An 18,937-nucleotide genomic window follows, 5' to 3' on the forward strand; every position below is an offset into this window, starting at 1 on the left:
ATGTCTGCCTAATCAGATATCCGACTTGAAAATTCGACTAGAAATATAACTATAATCACACTAAAATGTTGTTGTCTCTCTTCAAATGATTTTGGCTGAATCCTTGCAAGGGTATGATAAATGCATGTTTTATAAGATTCTAAACAGCTAATCGTCAAAAAATAAAAACTTGAAAATAAAAATTGACCATGCTAGGTTGGTGACAATGACATTCTTATTTGATTTCGGTGCACTGGAGTTCAGTTTTTTTAACGAACTCTTAGCGTTTATTTGGAACGGAGCTATTGCACTCGATGTATTGTTTCCTTTAAAGTAAACATGCAACCAAGGGCGGAGCTAGAATTTTGAAATACTTTCATATTATATGAGATGTTAATGAAACTCTTACTTAACGTCGTGATATTTTAAAAAAAAATTGAGGGACCATGGCACTTCTTGGCCAACATCTCTCTCCTCCCATGATGCAACCCAATGTGTTAAGACTATGAGATACCAGAAATCAATCACACATAATAGCACGAGATTTTACGTGGTTTGGCAATTACCTACGTCTACAGGAGAGATATCCACTATAGAATTATCTCGGAGGGAGATTACAGTACTCACACCTCACATACTCTCTCTATAGCACTCTCACTCACAGATTACACTATGTATCTATTGCTCTTCAGCTCTATTTTACCCTCCTCTCAGTCTCTTCATTTATACACTAAGATGGAGCAAGCTGGAGAGTTTGGCTAACACATGGCCAGCTCCTTCTCCACACCTTTAGTGAGTTGGATGTTACCCCACCATGTGAATAGTGGGTTGGTGCCACCCTTTCTATGTGGCTAGAGCTAACAATTCTCCCTCTCCACACCCACATGGATAATTGACTTCTCACTTGAAGTCCATCCCGGTCAGATTCATGCAAACTTCCAGTTTGTCTCTGGTGACACCCTTGGTCATCATGTCAGAAGGATTCTTGTTCGTGTGAATCTTGTTGGAAAAAAAAAAAAAGGATTTTTGGTGACTTTAATTAAATATTAAAGTGGGTCCCAACCATCTATTGTGTTGGGTCCAAGTGGGTCTAGATACGTTGCAATGAGATCTTTACACCACAAATAGAATGGCCAAAAACCATTGAGATTTGAATGAGAAATTGCCTCATGAAGTTAGCTTCATGAAAGAGTCAATGGAGTTTGTAACTTCTGCCTTTATTACAGAGTTTAATAGAGCATTAATGGGGTTTGTAACTCCTGCATTAATGGGTTTGTAACTCCTGCCTTTATTGCAGAGGTTAATGGTGCATTAGTGACCAGCCATAAAGGCTGGGGGCTCTTCTTTTCTCTCCTATACATGTATAAATTGAGACCTTCCTGTCAAGTCTCAAACACAAAAAAAATGTTTTCTTCCATTCTTTAGTCAGTTTGCTAGAAATTTCTACAGTGAGAGAGTGCTGCCACAGTTTTGTTCGCTAAGTTAGACAGAAAGTGCTTTTGCTGTAGCTGGGTTTTGACCGTCGTATCCTGGGAGACAAACGCCGGAATTCCTCAAGCACTCAATCTGTGAGGCAGCGAAAATCTGTTTTAAGGAAACTGCTTCCATGCAGGCTTCGGTTTGATTTCTCTACCATTTCGTTGTATCATGTATTTCTGTTTAATCTAGTCGTAATGTCCAACATGTGTTTTTGTTTTAATTTATGTTATCATGAATCTATGTATTTAAATTCACAAAGTAGACAACAAATCTTTACTAATTTCATTAGCTGCTTTTCCATCACTTCTCGTATCCAATGACACCGAACATCAATGTGCTTTGTACGTGAATGGTACATGGAATTCTTACTTAGATCAATTGCACTCTAACTATCACAATGTACCTTGTATTCTTTCTGCTGTAGACCCAATTCTTGGAGAAACCGCTTTAACCACAACATTTCCTTTCTAGCATCTGCGGCAGCAATGTACTCTGCCTCTGTTGTAGATAAAGCAACACACTTTTGTAGTTTGGCCTTCCATGAAACAGCTTTGCCTGCAAAAGTGAACAAAAATCCTGATGTAGACTTTCTACCATCAAGATCACCTGCCATATCGGCATCTGTAAAACCCTCTAGAATTGGTTCAGCTCCTCCGAAACATAAACACATCCTTGAAGTTCCCTTCAAGTACCGAAGAATCCATTTGACTACCTCCCAATGCTCCTTTTCTGGATTGGCGAGGAATCTGCTCACAACGCCAACTGCGTAAGCTATATCTGGCCGGGTACATACCATTGTATATATCAAACTTCCTACAGCGGAAGAATAAGGTATTGCCTCAATTTCTTTCCTTTCAAAGCTGGTCGTAGGACGCGAACGCTTTGTCACATTGAAATGGTTGGCCAGTGGTGTGCTGACTGGCTTGGCATCTTTCATGTTGAACCTTTTAACCACCCGTTCAACATATTTCTCCTGTGACAGCCATATCTTTTTGTCTTTCCTGTCACGAACAATCTTTATGCCCAAAATCTGTTGTGCTGGGCCTAAATTCTTCATGTCAAAATACTACGAGAAGTTCTTTTTCAACTTGTTGATCATAACAGTATCTTGTCCGATGATCAGCATATCGTCGACATACAATAGTAGGATGATGAAGTTTCCATCCGAAAACCTTCAGAAATATACACATTGGTCTACTACCATTCTTGTGTACTTGTGATCCACCATGAATGAATCAAACTTCTTATACCATTGTCTCGGCGCTTGCTTCAGGCCGTAGAGACTTTTCTTCAGTTTGCAAGCTAGATTCTGTTTTCCTTTAACTTCAAATCCTCCTAGTTGCTCCATATAGATCTCTTCCTCCAAATCACCATGGAGAAAGGCAGTCTTGACATCCAACTGTTCTACCTCTAGATTCAAGTAAGCTACTAATCCAAGAGCTACTCGAATAGAAGTCATCTTCACAACTGGGGAGAAGATCTCATCAAAGTCAATTCCTTTTTTCTGCCCAAAGCTTTTGACCACCAAACGAGCTTTATGCTGCAATAGTTTACCGTTGCCATCTTTCTTCAACTTATACACCCATTTGTTCTTCAAGGCTCTCCTACCTCGTGGAAGTGGAACAAGCTCATTAGTGTGGCTCTTCTACAAAGAACTCATCTCCTCCTTCATGGCTTGTATCCAACAGTCTTTCTCTGTATGACTCTTTGCTTCTGAGAAACTCTTGGGCTCCCTCTAGTCAGTAATCAGAATATACTGAGAAGCGGGATATTTGGTTGATGGCACGACAGCTCTTCTAGATTTCCGCAACTGAGGCCCAATTGCCTCTGGTTGAGGGGGTTGATCCCCCTACTCAACACCTTCTTCATCCCGGTCTACATCTCTTTTCTCTTGATCCTCAATTTCTAGCATAGGATCCTGCAACTCTGGCACTTCTTGTTGCATATCATCACATCTAGCATTTTGTGATGGCTTGGGAGATGGGAACAAGTCTGGAGTGATGACATCTCTAGACTTTGTAGACTTCTCTAAATTTGCTATTGTCTGGTCTTCCTAGAACACAACATCTCTGCTCCTGAACATCTTCTTGTTCATTGGGTCCCACAACTTGTACCCAAATGCTGCATTTGAATAGCCTACAAATATGCATGGAGTGGACTTGTCATCAAGTTTCTGTTTGTTTTCCTTGGAGATGTGTGCAAATGCCTTACACCCGAAGACTCTCAAGTGAGAATATGATACCTTTCTTCTGGACCAGACTTCCTTAGGTATCGTAAAATTCAACGAGACTGAAGGTGACCTATTGATGAGATAACAGGCTATACGGGCGACTTAAGCCCAGAATGACTTTGGTAACTTTGCCATTCCGAGCATGCATCTGACTCTTTTAATAATAGTTCGGTTCATTCTCTCTGCCACCATTGTGTTGTGGGGTACCGGGAACTGTTGTCTTGTACTAGATACCTCTGCTGGCACAGTATGCTGCAAAAGCAGTGGAAGTGTACTCACCTCCATTGTCAGTGCAAAGACACTTAAACTTCTTCCCGGTCTCTGTTTCCACTAGGGGTGTGCATATTACCGCCGAAACCGTCGAAACCGCCAAAACCGCACCGAACCGCACCGCCAAGGCAAATTTGTTATTATTTGCCAATCAAACCGCTGATTTTTGGTAAGAAAAATGGCAAATTCTAGTGACACTTTTATCAATCCGCCGGTTTCTATTTTTCTTCCAAACCGCACCGACCCGCACTGCTATTAAATCATGTTTTATAAGATTCTAAAAATTCTTTTTTACTTAAGTTTGCTTGTTGTTCTATACTTTAGAATATAGTATTACATTACTGCTTGAGTGGAATTCAAGATGTCAGTAATCCAAAATAAAGTTGGATTCCAATTCACTTTTCAATCTTTTTTTTTTTTTTTTTTCTGGCCATGTTGCTACACTAGCTGCATCAGAAGAAAGCTTCGCAAGATGCTTAACATCACGGTATCTCTCGTCTTTTTTTTACTCTTTGATTTAAGTTTTGTAATTTGAATTATATTTTTTATAAACCGCCAATTCGCCCAAACCGCCAAGGCAAATCCGCCATTATTTGCCAACCGAACCGCCGATTTTTGATAAGAAAAATGGCAAATTCTAGTGACACTTTTATCAATCCGCCACCCGCCATACGGTTTCTATTTTTCTCTCAAACCGCACCGACCCACACCGCGCACACCCCTACTTTCCACCATTGCATGGAACTCCTGAAAGTGTTGAAATACCTCATACTTTGTCTTCAGGAAATGCTCCCACAACTTCCTTGATGCATCATCAATGAAAGTCAGAAAATACTTGCGGCTTCTATGTAACTCTACTTTGATTGGGCCACAAACATCCGAGTATACCATACTGAGCACTTCTGTTTTTCTCTTACTTGTTTAACTGAATGATACTTGATGTTGCTTGCCATAAAGGCAATGATCACACGACTTCAAGGCACTCTCTTTGGATAAGGGTATCCTGGATTGCTTTGCCAACAGATACAATCCTTTCTTACTCATGTGAGCCAGTCTTCTGTGTCATAAGTCCGGTGACTCCTTGTCTTCTGCTGCATTAAGACTTTACAGATAGATCTTCGTTTGAGTCTTATACAGTGTTGAAGACATCTCTTCTCTGGCGATTGTCAAAGCTCCTTTTGTCAGCTTCCAACGGCCATTTTCGAATGTACTTGTATAGCCCTGTCGGTCCAGGGTGCTTCCGAAGATAAGATTGAGGCGCAAATCTAGAACATGCCTTACATCTTTGAGAACCAGCTTGTGCCCGACATTAGTCTGAATGCTAATGTCTTCAATACTCATAATCTTCGAATAGCTAGAATTCCCTATTCGAAAGTGCCAAAATCTCCAACATTGTACAAGCTGAAGTGTTCTCTGTGAGAAATGGCGTGATAGGATGCAGCTGTGTCTATCACCCATTCTGTGTAGCTGTGGTCAGCCACGTGAAGGCAGTCCTCCTCTTCACCAACTACAAAAAGTATTTCATCAGTTGTTGTGGCTATCGTGTTCTTATCTCCCTTTAACTTACTGCTTTGGCTTTTATCTTTCTGGCTTGGGCAGTTTCTCTTTATGTAACCCTCCTGGCCATAGTAAAAGCAAGTGAAGCTAAAGTTACCTCGACCTTTGTTGTCTCTAGATTTACTCTTGTTGTTCCAGTTGCCTCTACTCTTGTTTCTTCCTCTGCCTTTTCCTTTACCTCTGTCTCTACCTCTATCTTTTGTGACAAGAGCATGGGACTGATTACCTCCCATGTCTTTCCTCCATGTCTCTTCATTGTACACGGCATCTGTGACCATGCTTATGGTCAACTTCCCTTCTAGTGCAGAGTTGCTGAGAGAAACCATCAATGTCTCCTAACTATCCAGTAAATAACTGAGTAGTAGTACGACTTGTATTTCATCGTCCAAGCGCATCTTGACAGTTGTAAACTGATTCAGCAGATTTTTGAATTCACTAGTGTGCTCGGCGACAGACACACCACTTTTCAACTTTAGATTTACAAGCCTTCTCATCACCAAGACTTTGTTCTGAGCGGTCTTTGACTGGTACATGTCGTCTAACATTGTCCATAGAGCATACGTATCTGTCTCTTGGGTGACATGATGGCACATACCGTGGTCTATCCATTGTCTGATACAACTGATAGTCTTGTGGTTTATCTTTATCCAATCATCATCCTTCACTTCTTCCAGTTTAACCTTTTTTAGAAAAATATGGTGAAATAGGTCCTTACAATATAGGATGTCTTCCATCCTCGACTTCTAAATTGCATAATTGGAAGGAGCCAACTTGATCATAGATCCTGAAGTTGATGTGGATTCCTCCATCATCTTCTTACTTTTTACATAAACTTTGATTAAAAAATCTGACCATACGGATGTGTCCGGAATACTCCAAATAGTTGGAAAGCACTATTGGATTGTCAAAAACGGACTCAAAATGGCTAAGATCAAGCCAAAACAGTTTGCACGGTTCAGATCTGTAGGTATACCTTAGCCGCGCAGCACTGGATAACTCCTCCGATAGGTTGACCGGCCAATTGAGGCACGCTGACGTGGCAGACACGTGGCAACGCGTGGTGCTGACGTGTCGCTGACGTGGTAGACACGTTACAAACACGTGGTAACACGTGGTGCTGGCGTGGCAACACGTAGCGTTGCACTCGCCTTCTTCCTTCAACTGTGCGTCAGGCGCGTGCTGAGACTGGGCTAACGCGCTTGCTTCTCTTCACGGCGCATAAGGTGTGTGCTTGAGAGTGAGCCTCGCGCGCTTTCTTCAAGAGGCATGTGTGGGCTCTTCTGGGGCTTGGCTTTGCAATTTTGGACTCCTCTCGTCGAGAGCTTCCTCTTGGTATGCTTAAAACTGAATTGTGAGCTACTTGATTTCTGGCAGTTTCGAAAAATGGCACTCTGTTTTTTTGAAACGCTACCAACTCGGCTCTGACACCACTTGTTAGGACTATGAGACACCATAAATCAATCACACACAATAACACGAGATTTTACGTGGTTCGGCAATTGCCTACGTCCACGGGAGAGATATCCACTATAGAATTATCCCGGAGGGAGATTACAGTACTCACACCTCACAAACTCTTTTTATAGCACTCTCACTCACAGATTACACTCAGTGTCTGTTGCTCTTCAGTTCTATTTTACCCTTCTCTCAGCCTCTCCATTTATACACTAAGATGGAGCAAGCTGGAGAGTTTGGCTAACACATGGTAGCTCCTTCTCCACACCTTTAGTGAGTTGGATGCTACCCTACCATGTGGATAGTGGATTGGTGCCACCCCTATCATGTGGCTGTCATCTTACCATATGGCTGGAGCTAACACAATGGCGGACCAGATTGTGTTTCTATTAGTATTTGTCAGAAGCTTTCTCATCTCTCTTCTTCACCATCAGAGTGTTGTATATTTAGAATACATGAAGAACTTCGGGGAGTAAACGAGAAGGCCTATGACCCAGACATTGTTGCAATAGGTCCTTATCACCGTGGTAAAGATCGCCTACAGATAATGGAGGAGCATAAGTTACGCTATTTGCAATTACTTCTTGAACGAAAAAATGAGGCTGATCCAGAAAGATACGTCTTTGCTATTAGATCGCTAGAACAAGAAGCATGTAGATGTTATGCAGAACCAATATAATCCTGATGAAATGATTGAAATTTAGATCGCTAGAACAAGAAGCACGTAGATGTTATGCAGAACCAATAAGCCTTAGTCCTGATGAAATGATTGAAATGTTGATATTGGATGGTTGCTTTATCATTGAATTGGTGTGGAACTTTGAGATTGCATGCCTTAGAGATAGAAATGATCCTATTTTTAAAATAGACCGGATCGATAATAGCTTGCAACGCGATTTAATGTTATTTGAAAACCAACTGCCCTTCTCTATACTCTGCGAGTTATTTGACTTGATCGAGATTCCAAACAACCATAACAGGCTCATTCGTCTTGCCTTGTGTTTTTTCAGTGATCTTTTACCAGATCGAGGTCATTCAGACCTTGTTCTTGGTAATTCACACAACAGCCATTTGCTCGGGTTGATACACAATAACTAGCTCTATTTAGAGTCTAACGGCCTTGCCTCAAATAAAAAAAGGCATTGCATTTCATTCCTAATACCACAGAGCTTCAAGAAGCTGGAGTCAAACTAGTGAATGTGGGAGGTAAGTTGTTTAGCATCAAGTTCAAAAGTGAGGTAATTTAGATTCCAACTTTAATCATTGAGGATAGGACCGAGTCATTCTTCAGAAACCTCATTACGTACGAGCAATATTGTCCTGATAATCGACTCAACTATGTCACTGATTATGTGAAATTTTTGGATTGCCTCATTGAGACTCCACAAGATGTCGAAATACTTCATCGTCGTGGAATCATCAATAACTGGAAAGGTGATGATGAAGTGGTTGCCAGGATATTTAAAAAGATTAGCGATGGTGTCACGGGGCCAGGGGAACATTTCCAATACCCTGATGTGTTCAACAAGGTGAATAGACATTGCAGCACACGCAGGAATCAATGGATGGCAAACTTAAATCAGAACTATTTAAATAGCCCTCGGGCATTTATTTCAATTCTGGCGGCCTTGCTATTACTTCTACTCACTTTGACACAAACTATATTTACTGTTTTTCCTATCAAACATTAATTATGGCAGCAAAACATATAAACAGTCTCTTCTTCTTATTGGAGAGTTTTCAACCCTTCCTCATCCTCATTACTGTTAGAAAGGACCAAATCAACAACATATAAACAGTCTCTCCTTCTAACAATGTGCAATCTTAGGAAGGTTACGATTTTTATGGTGAAAGATATGAATGTTTTTAGTGTGTTTTGTGTCACTTTGTGATAAAAGTTACAAATTAAAAGTTAACACGTTACAAATAACAAAGTTATGCTACCAATTTACCTCATAATTAACCGGCACCACAATGGCCATGTTTGATAAATGATATTGATTAAGTAAAATTGTAATTCATGTTGAGGTTAACTGATGGAATTATTATTATGATGATATTAGATTTGAGATGTAATACTAAATATGAATTTTCTCGAGTCCACTATAGTTCCATTTCAATAACCTGAATTGTTCATTTTGTAAGACTTTCTATGTATATCTCTAAAAAAATTGATAATCTATTTTCAAAAACTTAGAAAGTGAGAATGGATATCAAGTATAATGTACAAAGTGCAATTTTCCCAATTAATTGAGGAATTTGGTTCCCTGTAACAATTTGACGAGCAGCACATTATAAACCATAAACCATTTTTTTACCTGTAAGAAGTAAAACATCATGTGCACTGCAAATGCATAAATGAATGGTTAACCATTCTTTTTAGGGAGTAATAGAAGAGTGCAAAAATAAAGAGGGAAGAAAGCAGAACCATCCACTGAATAAAAATATGTAATATATACATAGATATACTTAAAAAGAAAGGGAAAAAAAATTAATGGGAATGAAGACCAAACTGATAGTCTCTAACAAATAATACATACGATACAACCATGAAGCTACTATTAAACGGGATCTGAGAAAAGTAAGATAAGATGTATAAAAAGTAATAATTAATGTTTGCAAGGAAAAATAGTACATGTAGTTTGTGCAGTAAGAATTGAAATTAATGACCACGGGCTATTTAAATAGTTCCGGTTCAACTTAGCCATCCATCGATTCCCTCGTTTGATGCAATGTATATTCACCTTGTTGAAGATATCACTGTACCGGAAATGGTTACTAGGCATGGTGACAGCGTCACTAATCTTGTTAAATATCCTGGAAACCACGTCATCATCACCTAGCCAATTATTAATGATTCCGCTTTGAGAAGGTATTTCAACATCTTTAGGAGAGTCAATAAGGCAATCCACAAACCTCACATAATCAGGGACATAACTGAGATGATTATCAATACAATATTGCTCGTATGCAATGAGGTTTCTAAAGAATGACTCCGTAATGTCTTCAATGGTTAGAGGAGGAATCTACAGCACACCGGTTTGGAACTTGATAGCAAACAAGTTACCTTCCTCAACAACCTTCTCTACCTTGACTTCAGCTTCTCGAAGCTCTGTGGTATTAAGAATGAAAGGCCAGTTCCCTCTTCTATTTGAGGCATCTTCTTCAATACGCAACATCAGTTTGAAGTTTGAATTCCTATCGACACATTCTCTATAACCTGAACTTGGAAAAAGATAATGAAAAAAACGCAAGGCAAGACATATGAGCCTGTTATGTTGGTTTGGAACCTCAAGCATGGCAAGAGAAGAGAGTTGTAAAATATTGGCTTACCCTAATTTGGGTGAGACCATGTCTATATATAATCAATATAAGATAAATGAAAAAAGGAATTAAATAATTACACAATCATACCCTAAAATTAAATTCCTAAATTAAATATACAATATTCCATATTCCAACACTCCCCCTCAAGCTGGATCAAAGATGTCAACCAACCCCAGCTTGCCAATGGAAGATCGAAGTAGGGATGGTCCTACAGATTTGATGACGATGCCGGCAGTCTGATCAAAAGATAGAACAAACGAAGGATATACAATGCCAGCTCGAACCTTTTTCGGGATAAAATGAATATCAACCTCAATATGCTTAGTACGCTTATGAAGCACAGAGTCAGAGGCAAGTAAGATGACAGATTTATTGTCACAAATAGCTTGGAGAGATTATTCTCCTCAAAGCCTAACTCAGTAAGAATGGGCTGAAGCCATAGTAACTCACATGTCCTATGAGCCATGGTGCGGTATTCAACTTCAGTAGATAATCGAGAAACAACTGCTTGTTTTTTGTTTTTCCATGACAGAAGATGGGTACCAAAGAAGGTGCATACCCCAGAAGTGGAAAGTCTATCAGTCAATGAGCCTGCATAGACTATATCAGTAAAACATGACAATCCTGTCTGAATCCCACCATTGAAGAATAAACCCAAACCTGGACATGACTTGAGATATCTCAAGATGTGGTGAACAACATCAAGATGAGCAGTACGAGGTGAATACATAAACTGACTAACCACACTTACAGCAAATGTCAAATCTGGTGGTGTATTAGTCAAATAGATCAAACGTCCTACCAATCTTTGGTAACGAGTTGGATCAGAAAGCAACTCACCAGACTCAGCCGAAAGTTTCAAATTCGGATCCATAGGAGTAGATGCAGGCTTGCACCCCATCATACTAGTGTCCCGAAAAAGATCCAAAGTATACTTCCGTTGGGACAATGATATCCCACTGCGAGAACTAGCTACTTCAATCCCCAAGAAATATTTGAGAGGACCTAAGTCCTTGATATCAAAAACTCGACTAAGCTCCTATTTTACCTTAGCAATACCAATGGTGTTATCTCCTGTAAGGATGATATCATCCATATAGACCAACAAAATAATACATTGACCAGTGGGCTGGCGATGAATGAAGAATATATGGTCAGAATGACACTGAGTAAAATCCATGGATAGGATAACAGAGTTAAAATGATGGAACTATGCACGAGGAGATTGCTTCAAGCCATAGAGAGACTTACACAGACGACAGACCTTGCCAGCATACTCCCCCTCAGCCCAAAACCCGGGTAGAGGATCCATGTAAATCGTCTCAAGTAAGTCCCCATAAAGAAAAGCATTCTTGACATCAAGTTGATGAAGGTACCAAGAAGAAGAGGCAGCCAAGGAAATAAGTAAACGAACAGTGGTTAATTTAGCAACTGGTACAAATGTAGCCCCAAAGTCCTTGCCAAGAACCTATGTAAAGCCCTTAGCAACAAGACAAGCCTTATAGTGGTCCATTATGCCATCAGCCAAGTATTTGACAGTAAAAACCCACTTGCACCTAACAGTCGTCTTACCAAAAGGCAAAGAGACAAGATCCCAAGTGTGATTATGCTCTAAAGCAGCCATTTCAGTTTGCAGAGCGGCAACCCATTGGGGATTTTGGAGAGCCTCAGACACAAACCGCGGGATAGAAGTTGGCCAAGAAAACACTGATGAGAAGCTGAAAGGGCATCATAACATAAAAATGAGGAAATAGGGTGATTAGTACTACTAAACCAACCAAACTGATTAGGGAGACGGTGTTCACAAGTTGGATACCAAGAAGGAGCTGGGGGAAGGAATAGTAGAGGGAGTACCTTGGCCTGAGGGTGAAGAAGATGTTAAAGGGGGCGGAGCACGAGGGCGACAAGAGTATGTTTGCAATGGCGGTGGACTAGTAGGTGCAGAGACAGGCGATGAGGAAGGAGTAAAGGAATCAATGATAGGAACAGGGTGAGCACTCGGTGACACAGCAGGAGGTGGTGCACGCGAGGCGGTATCCTGAAATATAGGGTTAGAACAAAAAAATGGCACATCTTCGCAAAATATGACATCCATAGAATGATAAAAACGACGAGACAATGGATTATAACACCTATAGCCTTTAAAGAGAACGGAATAGCCCCAAGAAGATGTATTTAAAAGATAACTTAGTCTGAGTAGGACTACGATCCTGAACAAAACAAGTACAACCAAACACACGAGGCACAAGAGGAAATAACATGGTATCTAGTTAAAGTAATTGAAAAGGGGTCAACCCATGAAGAATTCGACTAGGTGTCCGATTAATGAGGTAAACAACAGTAAGCACAACCATATGCCAGTAGGACTTATGGACATTCATCCCACAAAGAAGACACCGGACAACAGACATAAAATGACAGTTTTTACGTTTAGCAATCCCATTTTGTTCAGGGATGTAAGTACAAGTGAGTTGCTACAAAATTCTCTACTGATTAAGTTGGGAGCTAAATGCATTAGAGATGTACTCCCTCTCATTATCAGAATGAACATTGCGTACAACGGTGTGGAATTGGGTTTTGACCATTTGGAGAAATTGAATAAAAAGTGCAAGCACATCAAACTTTTTTTTAAGCCAATAAACCCATGTACACCTAGAATGGTCATCTATGAAAGTTACATAATAGCGATGCCCAAAAAAATCCAAAAGAGGAGAAGGACCCCAAATTTTAGAGTGAATAAGGTCAAACATACAGGAGGCACGATGCATGTGAGGAATATAAGAAGTACGAGTATGTTTAGATAGTTCACAAACAATACAATGAAACTGATGATCCTTGCAAGCTTTATTAAGTGACGAAAAAAGTAAATATAAATAATTAGAGTTTGCATGTCCTAAACGAGCATGCCACAAGGCTAAAGTTTGAAAAGAAAACACATAGAAAGACAACTCAGGTAACACAGCTGTTTGCAGGCCAGAAGTGGTAGGATGAGAAAGTGGTGGGTCGCCGAAGTAGTATAGCCTGTTGCGCTCAAACCCTCTGCCAAAAATCTTCTTCAAAGTCAGGTCCTGTAATAAGCAATAGTAGGTAAGAAAATAACAGCACAATGAAGGTTTTTAGCAAAGCGACTCACAAAGAGAAGATTATAAGCAAAATGGGGCACATGTAAGACAGAAGTAAATGTAACAGCAAACGACAAAGACACATCACCCTTATGTTGGACATGTGAAATAGACCCATTAGCAAGACATACAGTTTGAGCAATAGTAGAGACAGGAGATGATAAACAAGAAAATTCACTGGTCATATGATTATTGGCCCCAGAATCCAATGCCCAAGTAGGTGCAGTGCGAACATGAAAGGCTGTAGGAGTACCTATAGCGAGTGTTACAGTGGAAGGAACATTTGAAGACATGGTAGTGAATGAACCAAGTTGCTTTTGAAGGTGACTGATCTGAGATTGAAGCTGATGAAGATCAATATGATGAGTTGGATGAGAAGTACTAGAGGTGTCTGCAATAATAGCAGTATGGGGAGAGCTTGAAGGGCGTGCCCTTGCAAAGCGTTGCTTCAACTCAGGATAAAGTTTGAAGCACCGTGCTTGGACATGACCAACTACACCACAATGGTGACAAATAACCTTGCTACTAGAAGCACGAGAACTAAACTTGGCAACAAGAGCCATTTGATCTAAAACGGAAGATGATGCAAGAACAGAGGAAGAAAACAGAGCCACTGGTTGAATCAATTGACGACGACACTCCTCACTATTAATAGTAGCAAAAGCCTCATATAAGGATGGCATATGAGATGCATTCAAAATCTGAATACGAAGAGACTCGAATTCAGGTTTTAAACCCATCAGAAATTGATAAGTGTGTTGGTGAGCAAGACAAGTAGACACAATAAAAGCGGCAACAGCTGGAAAATCATTCAATGGCTCATATTGGGCTAACTCCTCCTAGCAAGACTGAAGATACCCAAAAAATTTAGCAACGGTAAAACCCAAAGCTTCCTGAGAGGCATGAGAAATATCCTGATAGAACTTGAAAATCCTAGCATCATTGTGGGCATGCTCATACATCTGGGTAAGAGCACTCCACAACCGAGGAACTATATCACAGTACATAAACATATTGTAGATGCGTTCTTCCATAGAGTTGAACATCCAACCAAGTAAGGTGCAATTGTCAATATCCCATTGAACTCGCTTGGGATTATCAACGAGAGGTTATATCTCGGTTTCCAAAAGCCATCCAGATTTGCCTCTACCCTCAAGGTAAAGACGTACAGACTGACTCCAAGCCGCAAAGTTGCAACCAGTGAGCAACACACTAGTAATCCGATTAACCGGAACATGGAAAGCCAAGGAAACATCTGAACGAGGCATAATACTCTGAGTTTGTGTAACAAAGTTAGACATACTGAAACACCACGAAGCCGGAGTAGTGGCGTTACACAAAAGAGATGCTACCGAACACACCAGTAGCCCAACACAACAGAAAATCAAACTAGAAAGTGCTTACCACATCAGCACATGAACCCTAGAAGGGTAAAGAGAGAAGAATAACGCCCAGGAGGGGAAGCAGCACTAGACCCAAGGCAAGGAGGGTCTAGTCAGCACCTAAGGAAGCCGCGACAGTGAGGAAAAGGGATAGTCGAGCGGCTGAGAAGAAAGAGGAAAACTTTTGGCTGGGTGGAGGGAAGAAAAAGGGTTGTCGGGTGGCTAGGTAGGTGGTTTAGGGCTGCTGGCAATAGAAGATAAGGGTGGTGGGTGGCTAGGGTTTGGGTGGGTAGCTAGGGTTTGGCTTTGATACCAAGAAGAGCGTTGTAAAATATTGGCTTACCCTAATTTGGATGAGACAATGTTTATATATAATCAATACAAAATACATGAAAAAGGGAATTAAATAATTACACAATCAAATCCTAAAATTAAATTCCAAAATTAAATATACAATATTTCATTTTCCAACAGCGAGTACCTTGCAGAGTACGAAGAATGGAAGTTGGCTTTCAAATAACATCAAATCACCCTGCAAGCTATTAACCATCCAGTCCATTTCAAAAATAGAATCATTCTTGTCTCTCAAGAATTCCATCTCAAACTTCTGCATCAATTCAATGATAAAGCAACCTTCCAGTAGCATCATTTCAATCATTTCATTTACAGTTGGGCTTATTGGTTCAGCATAACATCTACATGCTTCTTGTTCTAGCAATCTAATAGCAGTGACATACTTATCTGCACTATTCTCATTTTTACTTTTAAGAAGTAATTGCAAATACCGTAACTTTTGCTCCTCCATCATCTGTAGGCTCTCTTTACCATGATGATAAGGGCCTATTGCAACAATCTCTGTTCATAGGCCTTCTCATTTACCCCGACAGTCATTTATGTACTTTAAATATGTAACACTCTGATGGGAGAGACAAGACAAGCAAGCTTTTCAACAATGCTAACAGAAATCTGCTCTAATATTGGGTTCCATTTTTATGTAAGAAAGCAACACAGTACCCACCTTGTTCCAAACAAACTACAAAGAACTTGTTAAAAAAATTAATTTTAATGCTCCAAAATCAAATTAATATGAATATATGATGGCTGCTTAAGGTGGGTCAATGTCGCCCCCACCAAGTCTTGGTCGACTTTTATTTTCTATTTTCTTGATCGACAATTAGTTGTTTAGGATCTTATATCTTCGCAATTAAATTGAAAGAGAGCATTATTTTTCTTTTCTTTTTCCCTTAAACTGTATTTGGTTGGGGATTTGGAAAGAAAAAGAGAAAAGAGAGGTAAAATATGAATAAAATATACTTACATTTTACCTAATTTCACATACATTTTTCATTTTCTTTCCAAATCTATTTCTAAATCGCTCAATCAACTACATCATTATGGTGCCAATCAACCCATTTGAGAATTTTTTAAAGTATCTATCCAATGAAAGCCATCCCAATATGGTGAGATTCAACAAAAAGCATACTCTTTTCCACTTAACAATATCAAGGGAAGTGCCTTCCTTTTACCCACCCACAATTTTTTTGAATGGGTCAAGTGTTGGAATTACTGTATAGTTCTTAAAAAACTTTGGTGAAGCTTCTCCCTCTTTACTTTCCAAGGAAAAAACTCAGATCTTTCCCACCCAGACTTCTATTCAATGGGCCAAGTGTTTTTTAGTCTCCAGTTCCTGGAAACTTCAGTGAAGTTTCTCGCTATTTTCTTTCCCGAGAAAATGCACTCCTTTTCCCAACTAGAAATACCAATGGAAAATGGATCATCGATCATCTTCCCTCCATTCTCGGCCGTAAACCTATTGATTTTGGAGGACAGGAAAGGAAAGCATGGAGGTCAACACTAAGGTCAGTGAAGATTCTTCATAGGTTTTCAGATTTCTATTATTTATTTATTTATTTATTTGTGTGTGGATAAACTAAACTTCTACTCTTATAATTTGATTCAAATTTCAATTTGGTTTTTATTGTTTTAATTTAAATAATTTAGTCTTTGCACTTTAAATCCTGTTTTAATTTCATTATTCCATCTAAATTTTCGTTAATATTTCCATGTGTGTACTACCTTAGAAAAGTGACAAGTGTTCTGAAATAAAAAACAAGTGTTCTAAAATAAAAATTTAACTTTTAGTTTAAATGGAAGAATCAAATTGTAAGTAGATTTAAAATGTAGAGACCAAATTGTTTCATTTAAAACAATAAAAACCAAACTAAAACTTGGATCAAATTACAATGGTTAAAAGTCTAATTTATTGTTCAATTGTTTCTAATTTCAAAACAAATAAATAAATAAGTTCATGGTTGCAAGATTGATGATGGTGAAGGAATTTATGAAGTACAAGAAGCTCAATCACCAACAGCTACTAGGTCGATGGTATCAATCTGCCCTTCATTTTTCAGAACAACTAGACAGAGGATGTTTGATGATATGATTAAGCTCCATGTAAGTTACAATCTTTTTCTTTTTCTACTATTCACATGGTTAATTATATTTAACATTCTTATACTTTTATTAAAAAAAAAATTTGGACTTTTTTATTTTTATTTTTATAATTGCGATAATCAATTTCATTTAAGTCAAGTTGTAATGTTATTGTTCTGTCAGAAATTAAAATGCAACATTTTTCAAGAACAAAGTGTAGGGACATTGAAGTTAGGAGAATCTCTATTGTGAATGAATGCTATAAAGAAAAGTTAACAGCATGCTTGGTAAAAGGGAAAATATCAAATAAGTTTTATTTTTTGAATGAAATTTTCACTGAGTTTTATTAACACACCAGTGTTAACAACATTTAAGGAAAATTTCATTAGAAAAATAGAACTTACTAATTTTTTTTATTCATAGAATTATTGTTGGTCTCCTGTTCACTTTGTGGACTGGATGGCGTTATTGGGCTTGTGAGGCTCACAACGAGTCCCATTTCAAAGATCCGAATAGTTTAATATGTAGAACTTGTCGAGTACTTTATCCTTATGAAAATGACGTTGACTGGATATCGATAGCTACTTGATCGGATCAGATTTTTGTCAACAATTTATTTTGAAAATTATATTTACTGTTGACAGAAATCTGATTCGATCAAGTAGCTATCGATATTCGATCAACGTGATTTTTTACAAGGATAAAGTACTTGACGAGTTTTACACATTGAACAGTTCAAATTATCGAAACGGTACTCGTGATGAGCCTCACAACCTAACAGCACGTTCCAATCTGATGACGGACTGAGCAAAAATAAAGTTCCAAGAACAAAAAGTTTTTGGAGCTCCAAAACTTGAAAATTTTAAATCGTCTACATTATCCCAAGATTTATGGTTTGTTAAAAGAGATTATCACCACTTTTATTTATGTGTATCTATAGCTTTTTATTTATTTGGGAATGTTGTTTAAGGTGGCATTGTGCTCAATCATATGCACGCCCAGTGCAGTTTTTCAAAGAAAGAAGCTCTCTTCATCATCAGCCATGATTGCGAACACAACAACCAGGGAAGAGAAGGCGAAGGAGCAATCGGAGGAGTCTATAAAGAAAATCATGTACTTGAACTGTTGGGTTCCCAGCTAACCAATCATCAACCCAACAACTAACAAGGAAGAAACAAAAAATAATTTCAACTTTGAATATACCAAAACAAACATTGAAATGTAAATATGGAATAGAAATTTGTGACCTATATTATACCTGAGAAGTATTGTCTCTTCTTTAGTAATTAGTTTGACATATTATTGTTGTTATGGTTCATCGCCTCTCCTATCTTTTTTATGAAGCTAAAAAAAAAATGAGTAAATGATGGAAGAAAGAAATGAAGCAAAATTTTACTTTCCTTTGTCTCTCACCCCTCTTTCTCAATCTTCAATTCAAATTTATTTGCACAAACATGGCTGACCTTAATAAATTAAATTCAGATTCAACAATTCGAGTTGAAGTGTTTTTGGATAAATGTTTAAAATGAACTCTATTTAACATTTTTTTGACAAAATTATAACTAGTATCAAAATAAAGACAATCTCCAACATTTTCACCAATTTTTTTCATTTAATTTAAGTAAAATTTTTGATTTGATATGAACTATTCCAATATTTTCATTAAAATATTTTTTTAAAATTTCTTCTTTTATTCCAAAATC

General features: G+C 38.6%; 1 long non-coding RNA gene and 2 pseudogenes across 1 annotated transcript; 2 read left to right on the forward strand and 1 right to left on the reverse strand.

Moving 5' to 3' along the window:
• The first annotated feature begins 7,331 nt into the window (after nucleotides 1-7,331).
• LOC114275365 (UPF0481 protein At3g47200-like) lies at nucleotides 7,332-8,661 on the forward strand (annotated as a pseudogene).
• A 502-nt stretch (nucleotides 8,662-9,163) lies between these two features.
• On the reverse strand, nucleotides 9,164-16,214 carry LOC145793725 (UPF0481 protein At3g47200-like; annotated as a pseudogene).
• A 358-nt stretch (nucleotides 16,215-16,572) lies between these two features.
• LOC114275375 (uncharacterized) lies at nucleotides 16,573-18,552 on the forward strand. Its single transcript, XR_003633701.2, has 3 exons — nucleotides 16,573-16,660; nucleotides 17,107-17,255; nucleotides 18,205-18,552. It is a non-coding gene; the product is annotated as an uncharacterized LOC114275375 (long non-coding RNA).
• The last annotated feature ends 385 nt before the right edge of the window (nucleotides 18,553-18,937 follow it).

This window comes from Camellia sinensis, chromosome 6 (assembly GCF_055761805.1).
Source record: "Camellia sinensis isolate YWXY chromosome 6, ASM5576180v1, whole genome shotgun sequence".
Taxonomy (NCBI): domain Eukaryota; kingdom Viridiplantae; phylum Streptophyta; class Magnoliopsida; order Ericales; family Theaceae; genus Camellia; species Camellia sinensis.